Genomic DNA, 13,957 nt, shown 5'->3' on the forward strand with positions numbered 1-13,957 from the left:
AGTACTTTCAATCATATTACCTTCTTCCAATATTACCTGGTTTTCAAATTACGCAGAATTTGACACACGCACTCAAGCATTGAATTACAAAAATTTTAAAACATACAAAATTTGAATTAGTGCAAACAGATGCAAACTTTCTACCCGATCTTGTTTTTTTTCACTGGAAAATCAAAATCATGCAATTGGTCAATAATTTTTCCAACATGGATATTTTTATTGGGACACAAACAAAACTCGTTATCTTCACCAAAATATTTCTCACCGGAAGACACGGTTACTTTACCCTAACCCTTTACGAATTCAGAAACTGTTTGTAGTAATTCATTTCCAAACTTAGTCTTACTATCATTGTACTTCCAAATTGGGGCATGGGAGTGGTTTACAATTAACACAGGTGCTTGCAAGGAAAATGATTTGATTTCAACACTAACCTGTCTGTTAAAAACGGAGAAATTTAACTCAGACATTTTTGATTAAGACCATTTATCCACGGGGGAAAGGACCAACACAAGAGCTGTACAGCTCATCACGGCGAACCGCTGTTGTGCCCCTCTTTAAGAACTACATGCATTTTTTTGGTTATTTTTCTGGGCTGGGTAATGTTGCCTCACCCTCAAGCAACGAGCACGGATCATGGTGGGCCTCGAACATCCGACCTTTCGGTTGAGAGGCGGCGACGTAACCACTTCACCACCGCTCACCTGTCAACGATATTACCAGGACACGACGTCCACTTACTCATGCTAGTCCACTTATTTTTGGGGGTAAATCTTGCATCGCAACAAGCTTTCAACCACAAATCCTCTTGAAGTGTCTTCTAAAAATTCTCCGACTATGTCGAAAAAAAAACAGAAATTAATGCGTTCTGATACAGTGAGAACATGTATCTCTACAAAGACGAATTTGTGTAGACTTCCACTTTGCCTTTTTCAATTTCACTGATTGTCCTGGGGCTACGTTCCACAGCTTTCGCAATCAATGAAGGTATCCAGCAATATCCAGTCTATAAAAGCCACAGTGAAATAATCATGGATGTTCTTTTCAACCTCCATGATATAGTTTCTTGTAAAAAAAATATAATCAACTTATGTTCTCAACCTTATGTTAATATTTATACAAATACAAAACGTTGCGTTGGATACTAACATCCTTACCTATTCGTTGCAGTCGACGCAACAATTTAGAAACTGACCAGTTACTGAGTAATCAGTTCGATCTGAAGTCGATACAATTATTTCAAATATTTTTCATTGCTTACCCAGAATCCCTGCTCAAAAACAAAACGTGGCACTACTAAACTAAATTAAAAACCTAACAAAGAACAAATTAGTACAAATAAACTCAAATTGTTTAAACGAAAGTTTTATCAGTTAGATTAGATAGATCAATAAAAATGTAGCAAGGAGACTTTTGAAACAAATGAAAGGATAGGTATGAAGAGCAAAACAATGAACGTTTTTCATTTATCAGACGATTTGTTGTCTAGTTCAACTTCATGAATCTGCAAGAATTGGCAGCTTTCCCGAAAAAAACTAACAAGTTAATAAAAAACTGGGCAACGTTTTTTTTTTCATTTTGACGAGAAATATATTGGAACCAGATTCTAAATAGACTTTATTATTGGTCATTATTCGTATATTTTATCCCTATGAAATATTGAATACTAACCAATCATACTCTATCAAACTAACAACCCACTTATTTGTAAGTGCTGAAAATACTTGTAATGTCAGCACCAGAGAGAATTGAACTTAACTTACAACTTAGTTGCTTTCTCCAAGAGACCGACTCGTAACAAACCAGTATACTCTATAATATCGGTATTAGACTAAGAAGTTGAACGAATCTATCCGGCCCAAAATAAAATACCGTCGTGACGAGCAGACGGTGTAACCTATTTGAAATTACTCTATGAGTATAACCAACTAGGTCATAATTCATCTGGTGCCACCAGAAGTCTCGAACAAGACCTTAAGCAAATTAGATCAGAACTAACCAAAACATTAGATTAGAATTAGACAAGAAAACATTTCCAAAAACGTCATTACATGACAAAAATTTAATTGAAATGTCTCTACGACTCAATAGATCAGAGCCAATATTCCGAACAATACGAGAACTACCCAGTATTGGAAGAAGACCTCGGAAAAGAGACAACATACGACTGGAACGAAATCTACCAATAAGTTTCATGGTCAAACGGCAAAAGCCAACTCACATTTTATATTTCGAATTTTACTAGCAAAAATTTAGATTTTCTTTCACTCATATAGAATGTTTGAAGAAAAGACTTCAACGATCATTATAGGCGCTAAATCTATAAAATGTACAATGACGACTGATAAAAACATCTCTAAACGTTCTTCATAAATCTGTAGTAAATCTTAAAAAAATTTGGAAAGTTATTTATTGAATATAAAATTATACAAAAACTAGTTAGAATAAAAAACAAATTTTTATTATATAAAAATCATTTCTGCACGCCAGCATCATCACCTAAAACATAACAGCAAACCATAAAACTACTAACATTACAAAAAATGAAAACTTAATCTTTTTTTCAATTCAATTTTTACTTGAATTATCAAGGCTTATCCTTGTTTTTACTTAAATTTAACGTATTTAAAGCAACAGATCATCAAGGCTTCTCTTGGATCTTTAATTAAATTTCACTTAAATTAAATTTAAATCAAATTATTTTTACCCAAATATTCTGATCATCAAGGCTTATCCTGGGATCAAATAGAACAATTTTTTTCTCCCCCCTCTCAAATTACAAAGTGTCTAACGACCTTAAACGTCAATTTACTATCCAACCCTTACTTGAGACCCAGGACTAACAGAAATTTTTCAAAAAATCAACCATTTCAAAATAAACAGTGAAAAAATTCCGTTGTTAATCCTTCACTTCATCCCCCCTCTTAGCTGACCCAGGATAATACTCAAACTTAGTAAGTTTAAAATAGTGTCTAACGAACTACTTGCGTTCTAATTATACCTGAACCTTGTGGGTTGATTTACTATTCTCCATCCCTTGATCACACATCACTACCCCTAAGTAAGATTTAAAAATTTCACCCTTAGCTTAGACTAGCCACCAGAAAGTAAACATCATTCTCACGAATCGATATATATTTACTCTTTTCTCCAATCCTAAAATACATGACCCCAGTTAAGCTAACCATTAAAAATTTTATGAACTAACTGTTTAAGACATTAGAATTCACTAGTCCCAATCTTGCATCCACCATCCTAAACATTATGCCAAGAGACAATTTAGGGAATAAACAATTAGTTACACTACACAACTGTATAATGAACGACGAAAGATACGATCTTGCAGTCACACCACGCAGACAAACAATAGGATATATGAGAACAAAACGACAAACACTTGGGAAGAAAATCATAAGCAAACAAAAACAAAATATTCGAAAACGATTTTCAAAGCAAAGAAACACAGTCTCCAAATCAGAAACCAGTGAAATACAAGAATTTTACAAGTTAAAGGATTCGATAGATGAAAATCACCAAGTTAACGATCAATTATATTTTTCTGACTCAGAAATTACATCACAGTCATCAATAAAAGAAAAAAGAAGAATGAAAAAAGACATATACAAACAAACCAGTACGCCCTTACAATTGGAAACAACCAAGAAAACACATTGAAAGTTACACACTGACAGTCACAAAACACAAAAATGATTCGAAATGAAGAAAAATAAGAAGAAAACTCCATCCTCTGATTTTTCGTAAACCCACTAGCTGAAGATAGAGGACAAATACAACTTTGTCAAAAATTAATCTCAAATTTATCTGAAAATGGAGATAGTCCATGTACAAGAGAATTCCCAGAAGGAAAAATCAAAAGACAACTATTTAACCACTATATAAGAATAATATGTAACATCACACAACAATGCGGAATTTCACCATAGAAATCAGTTCACCAAATATATTTAATGGTAGATATCTAATTCAAACAGATGACCGAGATATTGAATTTCCAAAAGTATTCAATGAATGCATAAAAACTATGTAACATCAAAACTCACAAAGAGCAATTTCAGTATTCACCAATGATGTACTTTCAATTATTTATAGGTATTTATCTATATTGGAAAGAACAGAATCTCTAGGAGATTCACCAGTCCAAACATCTCAACATACAACTGTAAGACACGAAATTGCAACATTTTTTCGAATTTTTGAACGCAATCCGTAGAAATTTTACAAGTAATGAAATCACGCAACATGATAAACACGATTTACAAAAACTCGTAGCGTGATTTAAAATTGATTATTTTACACATAATATAGACGTCATTTCACGAGCAAGAAGTTGACGCAGCTCACATTTGACGCAGCACCTTTAAAATATAATTCATTTCTTCCCGATAGAGCAGGAAACAATAGTTTAATTTCAACCTTCATACAGCAAGAAAACCTGAGCGGAACTAGAAATCCTACACAGCAAGATACCCAAACCCCATCACATCTTGTAAGTGAAGAAATAGTTGAAGGAGTAACAACTACAGCACAACAATGTATCTCACCTATTCATCCAAATCTTACAACTCCAAGACGAAAAAATCCAACATTACCACAGGTAACGTTACAATCTACTGTAAAATCCCCTTTTGTTCCAAAATATACGCAAATGGATAATCAAACATTCAGACCCATGGCGAAACCAACACAAAAACAAAGATCATTCTATAGAAATAATTTTGCAGAACAAAATTATAACTATGTAAAAAGACCACACGTAACTAAGTCCTCTAGTACAAACACTCAAAACCATCATTTATTCTCACAAAATCAAAATCTACAACAACCATCATCAAACTGAGTAAATTTTAATGACTATCTACAGAATTCACAAGATCGAAGTGAAAACTATGCATTTTTTCAAAAAAAAAACAAAAATAAAACAAAACGAAATCATACTAGGCATCAAACACCTTATTACACAGCTAATTATTTTCCATCAGACGACGAGGAATTTTATAATCAGAATCATCAACGATTTTATCAAAACCTTACAACATAGATCAACCATTTATTTTTTAACCATATAGGCAAAAAGAACAAATATTTCAACCTAGACCCATTTTAACATCCCAGAATAATAATGTTCAATCACAAAACCCAGTTGATACACAATCTTACCAAGCAACTCAAATGCATAATGAAATTCCACTACCATTTTATCTTCAACAACTTGAAAAAACAAAGGATCAACTTGCAAATGCCAAATGTTGACTCTTCAATTCTAATGACTATGAATCTATACCTAATGGTCGGATCATCAATATCATCAAATAAACCACTAATGAAATTCACAGGCACAGACCCTGAATATTCTGTAGAAAATTATCTAAATGCAGTCCCAGCAAATCTAGTTTTAAACATAGGACATGAACCATTAAATACGTCAATTCATCAAAACTGGATACATAGACGCAGAGCATCAATCCAAGCCACACTTGATGGCGCAGCCCAAAAATAGTTTTCAGTTTTACCCTTAGATATAAAATCAGATTGGAAAAATTCATACGAAAGTTTTCAAAAATGTTTGACTCTGAGAAAAACAAACAGCATCAAACAGTTTCATGCAATGAAATTTGGAGACTACCAAATGAAACAGTTAAACAACTCGATGTAGAACTCAAACAATAGTTCGAAAAGCATATTCACTCAACACTCATGACTATAAAATTACAAAGATGACAGAAATCTTAATGATGACTCTAACACCTCAATTACGAAAATAAGCAATCAAAAAGAAAGCATCACATCCTTCCTCAATTCCAGAACCAGATTTAGACTTAAGAACGCTAGTAGATAAACTAGAACAAGCCGAAATCATAATGAATTTGGAAGAAATAGAAAACTTGAAGTTACAATATGTAAACAACATCCAAACGACTACTTCACAATTAAATCATTTTCATGACTCCGATCCAGAATTAGCTGAAAAAACTACTGAAACGTTAAATATATACGCAAAAACCCAAAGTTTAAAGGTAAACCATCGTTCATAAAATGGTGTAACTGTTGCCGAAGATACGGACACAGTTTTGCCGAATACACACAAAAACAGCAACACAATCAAAACTAACCCTAAAAGTACAGAGAATCAAACAAATCATTTCATCAGTACATGAGGAAAGATCAAAATTTACCCAGCAAAAAAACTCACAGTAATAATAGTTCTGCAAAAAAAACACTTTTAATTAACTCAAATTGTTCCAGAAATCAATCACTTTATAATTCAAACTAGAGAAGACGATAACCGAAACAAAGAAATTCCGGTAATTTCTCGCAAAACAGATATAGTCTATCAAATAGTCGAAATAATCAGTACCGAAACAACTGTTCACAATCAAATTCAAACCGACCAGAATTTTTGTTTGAAACCAGTTCCCATTCACACTCTAGGAATAGACACTATTCCAATGATAGATCAAGAAACTCTTTGTACACTAGAAAAAAAAATTATTCCAATAATAGGAAAAGACGTTCACCAAATAATCGAAATCAAAATATCAAAACAAAAGATCACGAGATTATTCTAACAATATACCAAAGTATCAGTGAAATCATTATAACAACTATCAAAATAGATCAGGCGATAATTCAAAAAATAGGTTTTCGAACTATAACAAAAGACAAAGAAACAACTCTCAGTCACCACATAGGAATAACACACGTTAACCAGATTCTCAAAACAAAATTAGGAGCAACGCACCAAAACATTAAAGACAAATAAATCAATTACGAACAACTGAAGAAGTCAAATTAGACCCCCCTAATTACCCCCTGGAAAGTACATAATTACAACTAAATCACATCAATTGCGAATCCACAGACAGTGAAAGCGATACATAGAATGCAAGCTCAATTACAAGATAAATGTTGAAAATGACTACGAAACTCCTATATATGAACCACCATTTCATTCCCATATCTATGAAAATCCTACAGACCTTCTTTTAATTTATTATACAAGACCTATAAATAATAACAAAATCATAGAGCAAATAGTAGAAGAAGAAACGAGAATAAGCGAACCTGTAGAAGAACCTGTACCATGTTCTTGTACAAACCACATCTACCAAAACGTACCAAAGGAACCGCCTAGAGAAAAAATTTGGACAATTCCATTCCTCTTAGAAATACCAAAGAGCAAAGAACTTCAACTACCAGATCTTGAAATTGATTCTTTAACAGATTCCGGAGCAGATTCAAACATCATCAGCATTCCCACTTGAAATGATATTAAAATGTTGCATCCAAATTAATACCTTTAGAGACAGCAAGCAGATTAGGAACAGCGCAAGGCTCAACCCTAACAAACTACAAAAAAATCCAATTTTTCTTCGTCCCACTAAAAAAATGGAACAAAACGAACTCTTGAACAAACCATTTGAGCAACCCTTCCATATCACAGATATAAAACACAATATCATCGGATTTCCATTTATCACTAAATATATACCAAATATTAGTATCATAGACAGCAAAATTGATATAAAAAACAAATATAGAAAAATGAATAACACAGCTTTAACATTCTTCCAAAGAATGAACAAACAACGGCCAATTTTCTCAAAATTTTACCCTATATACAATAAAGAAAAATTTAAACTCAGACATCATTTCCTAACATGTCTATAAGAATTCACCATATGAAATAACACTAACTCTAGGACTTTTAGGCTATTGTGAAATAAACGCGACCAGTTCTCCCACTAAAGAAGTAGCGTATAGAACAAATAATATAAAACAACTATTAGATATATGTCAGTCAACGTTTCTTGACGAAAAATTATCTATAAAAAGTTTCATAAACAATGAACAAAGGAGTACAGACTACTTCACAAAAATACCTTATGTTGAACCAACATTTAAAATATCAAAAGATACAGAAGAACAACAAAAGATCTTGACAATGTTCAAATTTCAACACTCTCAGATAACACAAAACGAAATTGAACAATTAGCCCATTTACTATTAAAATACCCAAAAGTTTCTGCAACATCTAAAATTGACGTTGGAAAAATAAATTCACCACTACATCTACCTTGAAACCTGATGCAGTTTTCAAAAAAACAAAGAGCAAGCAAAGTACCAATTCACTTACACGACAAAGTTAATAGATTATTAGACATACTAGAACAATATGAAATAACTTCTCCAGTAAACAAAGAAGAACAGCCAAAGGAAACAGATTTATCAATCCTGTTATCTTCCTAGCCAAAGGAGAATCATAAAACTAGTTCTAGATGCTAGATATCTCAATTCACTTATTGATGAATCTATATGTAATTAGCTCATTGAACCAATTCAAGTATTTCTAACAAAAATAAACGGTAATTATCTCACAGCAGCAGACATGAATAGCATTTATAATCAAAAGCCGTTAGACGACCAGTCACGACGATCAACACAATTTGTTATCGAAATCAAAAGTATGAGTTCAATAGATTATTCTATGGTATCTCCATAGGACCAGCAGCTTTCTCAGCGTTTATGAGTGTTCAGACAACTCATACTCAAGAAAAACGCAATTACATATTTAGACGATGTTTTTATGCAATCACAAACCAAAAAAGAAAGGTTCACAGTTTTAGAAAAATTAATTCAGATATTACAAAACAAAAACATGAAAGGAGCCCCAGATAAATCACACTTTTTCCTAACACCTGTAAAGTTTCTTGGACACATTATAGAAAAAAACTACATTAAATCTCGTATAGATACAATCCAAAAACTTTAACCACCATCTAACAAAAAAAATCCAACAATTTCCTGGAATGTTGAACTTCTTAAGTATATACGTATATAAGATGGAACTATACTTTTCTACAACATTCTTAGACAACAAAACAGTTTTGACAACTAAAATCTTAGCACAAATATAAAACCAAACCAATTAAAGCTGACATCACGATTCTAGGAAACAAAAAAATTCTTAGGTTTTTCAGAAAGTTTAACAACACCGCTATCAAGGAAAACACAGATATCCTAGATTACCAAACATCCATTATTCAAGTACCCTGTCTTCCTTTAAGCATGATTTTAATAGCTTTCCAAACTTCATATACCCTACACACTAAAAGACACTCAGGATCAGAAAAAACATACTCCAATTTCATTCAAAAAGTTTACTTTCCAAATGCCCCAATTTAGATTAAAATATTATGTAACGGTTGCATAACATGCCAGTTAAATAAACCCTATCCAAACCAAAAACAAATTGCAGAAAAACAGGATTTCAAAGAACGAAGTCTATATTTCAATCACCGAATTTCATTCGATACAAAAGGACCAATGTCACCATCCTCAGAAGGAAACTCATATGTATGGTCATTGTTGACGCATTTACACAATATGTAGCACTCAACCCAGTACACCATTGTAATGCTTATTATGCATATACAACACTTTACGAACACTAGATAGCAAAGTTCGCTTTACCCGAAACCCTAGTAACAGACAATGGCACTGAATTTATTAACAACGAAAATATCACACTATACCACTTTTATAAAATTAATCATAAACCACTTACATCTAATGCACCTCAGACTAATGGAGTAGTCGAAGGTATGAACCGTTATTTACAAGAATACCTCAGATGTGCCATTAATGGAAAAGACACACGATACACTGAATGGTCAACAGATGTACAACTATTTCCCTTGTCTTATAATTCAAAAATAACAACAACTTTAGGAATGTCGCCGTACGAATTGGTTTTTAACCAAAAACCACAAAAATTGATAATGTTCACAGCAAACGATTCTAAAAATACACAAGGCTATTGTCAACCGAATCAAGATTCAATATGTTATTAATTACCACTACATAAACGGAAATGATACACGACTTACTGAATGGTCAACAGATGTAAAATTATTTCCTTTATCTTGTATTTCACAAATAACAACAACTTTAGTTCTATCACTCACCGAATGAAACGGTATTTAATGAAAAACCACGATTACTAGTAATGTTTACAGCAATTTCTTCAAAAAACATACAAGGCTATTGCCAACCCACAAAATAATCAGTTATTAATAATTTACCACTATATACCCACGATGAAGACCACTGTCATCACCCACAGATTTCAAAATTAGCTTCCGAATGCATTTTAAACAGAGATAAAAAGCACAATGAAATTTATCAAAATAACAAAAAATGTAACAAAGACAAAATATAAATACTCAAATAAAATCACGATTCACACCAGCTACAGACATAAAAATAGGAACAACAAATTTTACAATACGAAAAGGAATTTACAAAAATTACAACCACTTTAAAAAGGACCATATCAAATAATTGATAAGCCCACTGATGTAACATAAAAACTTTTAGATTTGAACAAAAAAGAAATTGTTCAACACCGAAATAATCTCCTACCTTACTATTCAAAAGAGTACGCCCTTCGCGAATGAATTCAATTATACTGTTTCACAGGACTGAAAGTTGTTCAAAACAATTCAGACTCCAAACAAAGTCAAAACACTGATATAAATCCTAGAAAGATCATAGAAAAAAATTAAACTGCCAATCACCTCCCAAATTAGATAACAAAAACATCTCAAACAGAAAAAAATAGAAAATTTATAGAAAAAAATCTACCACTGGATCTAAAAGAAAAATCTGAACATAGGAAATCGTCACGACTTCGAAATCAACCAAAATTAAAAAACATTCATTCCACAATCTAAACAACGACTTTATAAGACGACAAATAGTAACCTTCAAGCGTATCTACAACTGTAACTTCAAGATCTCTATGTCAAAAATAAGCAAACCGCTAAAAACTGACAACTGAAATAAACAAAATCTCAATATTACAACCCTCCCATATCAAGTAGAACAACGATCAACAAAATTTTCCCCTCTTAGACCTCAAAAAACCCCCAAACAAAAACGTTAAAATAGCCTAAAGAGCAAAATTAACATGATCATTTAGCCTAAAGTACCAATATATCTTAGAAACCCCCAATCAACTAATAAACAAAAACAAAACTAGAAAGACCTTCCCAAAACAATAAAATTTCATCTAAACTAAAATTGTCAAAACCCAACTCACATGTCGAAAAAAAAATTATTAATCCGACCACACACGAATTTAGCCTCAAAAACAAAAAAAAATCGACAGAATGGATCATTTCTTCAATGCTTCTTTCTGAGAATGTTAACAAATTTCAATGAATATTTTCAAACTTTCAAAAAAAACTTTCTATCTTTTTCAAATTTTTATATTACTGTTAGCTGATACTTTAGAAATTTTAATACTCCTTCTAATAAACTTTTTGTTAATCTTTTATTTCCTATTCCAAGCCTATATAAAACCCTATATGCCAAACTCCTTGATCACTTACACAGGTACCAGAATTCAATTAGTTTTAAAATCTTTCAACATCTATTCAGAAGAACCGATGTTTTTCTACTTTTCATAATTTTTTTCACATTTTGACATCCCTCATAATGACATTGTGCAATTATATAAAAAAAAACCAAAAACATCACATTCGCATTAGCAACAAAACTAATAATTCTTTTCCTTGAAGAATCCTACAACAAACTTAAAATTTCTTCATAGAATATCTGTTCTTAAGTTTTCCAAAAATGCTAATCAACAACCCCCACACCAGTCCCCGCCGACAACATCCCAAGAACCTCCAAAAATGCCAACAAATCCTCAAAATCCCCAATCATCCACACGTATTTTTTTTTCAAGACAATCCATATACTTTTGAAGAAAGACGCGCATGATTGTCTGAACCATTAAAACCAGTTGTTCGCCACGCACCTTTGAGCGAACTACAATATGAACCAACATTTAACATATACCTTCCTCTTCATCTTAATAGAGTAAGACACAGAAGTCAAAACCAAAACACACTTGAAATAAATAGACAAACTATACATCCGATACGAAATAGAAATTTCGAAACACTTAGAGTTCAATTTAATATACCTCAGTCACCAAAACCAAATCATTTAGACCTTTCTAGTAGTACAATTCAAGACACTCCCCCAATTGCTTCACAACAAAGCACTTCAAATATACCATCAGACTACTTAAGTTCAGCTACCTCATCGGAACAAATTCGAGAAAACCCTTTTAATCCCCACAGAACGTCTCCAATTTTGGGCGACACACACCTACATTCAAGGTGAACCAAATTTAGTTAACAAATCAATTGACGTTTCATCTGATACAGCATTATCAACATTACCAGAAACACTTTCACTTCCCTCAACACCTTCTTTAAGTCAAATATCACCAATATTTTACCTCTGAATTTTCCTACAAATCTCGACGCTCGATATCGAGAACAATCATCAAATGATACACCCCTATGATTAGTTGAAATACATTTTAAGCACCTCCTCCATTATTTGGTCATCATCGAGAAAGTAGCAGATTACACAACTGAGCACTAAACAGATTACAATATACACACGACATGCACAAAGATATACAAGAACATAACATCCAAAAAAAACAACAAGATAGTTTAACATTCAAATTCGAATTCACAATAAGACTTAAAAATATTGTTCGACATCCATCCCCTTAGCCCCTCCAAATATAACAGCCCAATCTTCCCCATTTATAACAACTCAAATAATCTACGAATACGATAGATACACCAAAAAGACAATTGGATACATAATTTTTATAACCCATACTCAAGATTATCATACACATGTGTATTCTAAGGATACTCACATTTCAAAACTTTCTTTTTCTTGTTTTTTTTTCAGAACCAAATCACAATATATCCCCCCGAACAGCACCTCAGGATTTACTAGTCTTATACTATGATTGTGAAGAAAACGAACAAAATACACTACATAAATATGCAATAACTCAAGTCACACAATGTGAATCCGAATCACAAGCTAAAGAAACTACCACTTTTTTAGCTACATTGTACTCAAAAGCACGAGCTACAACACTAATAGGACATAATTTCAAGCGACATTTTCTGAAAAGAATGTACCTTGTTCACATGTCATGAATGGAAAAAAAAGATTAGATAATGAATTTTTCTAACAGAGCAATATCGAAAGACTTATACATCTTAACCCTGATGATTTTAAAAATGAAATTCTCAGATTAAAATCACATCAAACAAAGGCATAAATAGAAAAATCGTAACTTTTCAAGTTTTCGCAGATTCTGCACATCAAGCCGGAATGGAAGGATACCAAGGTAATGTTAGACTAGACAATAAATACCCATACCAGGGCGCACACGGAAGATTAAGTTATGATCTTCATGATAAAAATTGGATACCACACATTAGAATAAATAACCCCTCAAACTGCAAAGCAGACACCAAAACTATGGGATATCAAGAAATAGTGTTTTTGATTGGAAAAAACAACTTGAAAAAGTACAATTAACGCGCGACCTTAACGGTGACACTATACTTTACCAAGGAATCAGACACCCTTGTAAAGATGATCAAAGATATTGTGATGCTACCACTCGAACAGAAGCGACAATTGTCTGGTTTTCCGAAGACACTTGTACCACATTTCAAAGAGCGAAAAAACACGCCAGAATGAAAAAATTCCATCAAAAATATTTTATTGAATCCATCCCTTATAAAAACGTAAACCCTGGAAAAATCATACATAGCAGTTTTAAATTTAAAAACATTCATTAAAAAGAAAACAAATTATTACGTTTCCAAATTTATCCAGAAACAGAACTCTCATGCAAAAGCAATAAACCAGTAGATAAGACACAATATTTAGAAATTCTTGTTGGAAATGAACAAGGTTTCGACAAGAATACATGAAAAGTCATAAAAAACCCACAAGCAACACATCATACACCAAATGACGGAACCTCGTACATCCCAGTAACTCTCGTTAAAAACACAGGAAACATTGGTGGAAAAA

At 32.5% G+C, this 13,957-nt stretch overlaps 2 protein-coding genes across 2 annotated transcripts in view; both read right to left on the minus strand.

Moving 5' to 3' along the window:
- LOC134855606 (snRNA-activating protein complex subunit 3-like) overlaps window positions 1–13,957 on the minus strand; it is a 495,355-nt gene that overhangs the window by 233,021 nt on the left and 248,377 nt on the right. The window lies entirely within an intron of this gene.
- LOC134855458 (uncharacterized) overlaps window positions 1–13,957 on the minus strand; it is a 163,905-nt gene that overhangs the window by 146,826 nt on the left and 3,122 nt on the right. The window lies entirely within an intron of this gene.

This window comes from Symsagittifera roscoffensis, chromosome 10 (genome assembly GCF_963678635.1).
Source record: "Symsagittifera roscoffensis chromosome 10, txSymRosc1.1, whole genome shotgun sequence".
Classification (NCBI taxonomy): domain Eukaryota; kingdom Metazoa; phylum Xenacoelomorpha; order Acoela; family Convolutidae; genus Symsagittifera; species Symsagittifera roscoffensis.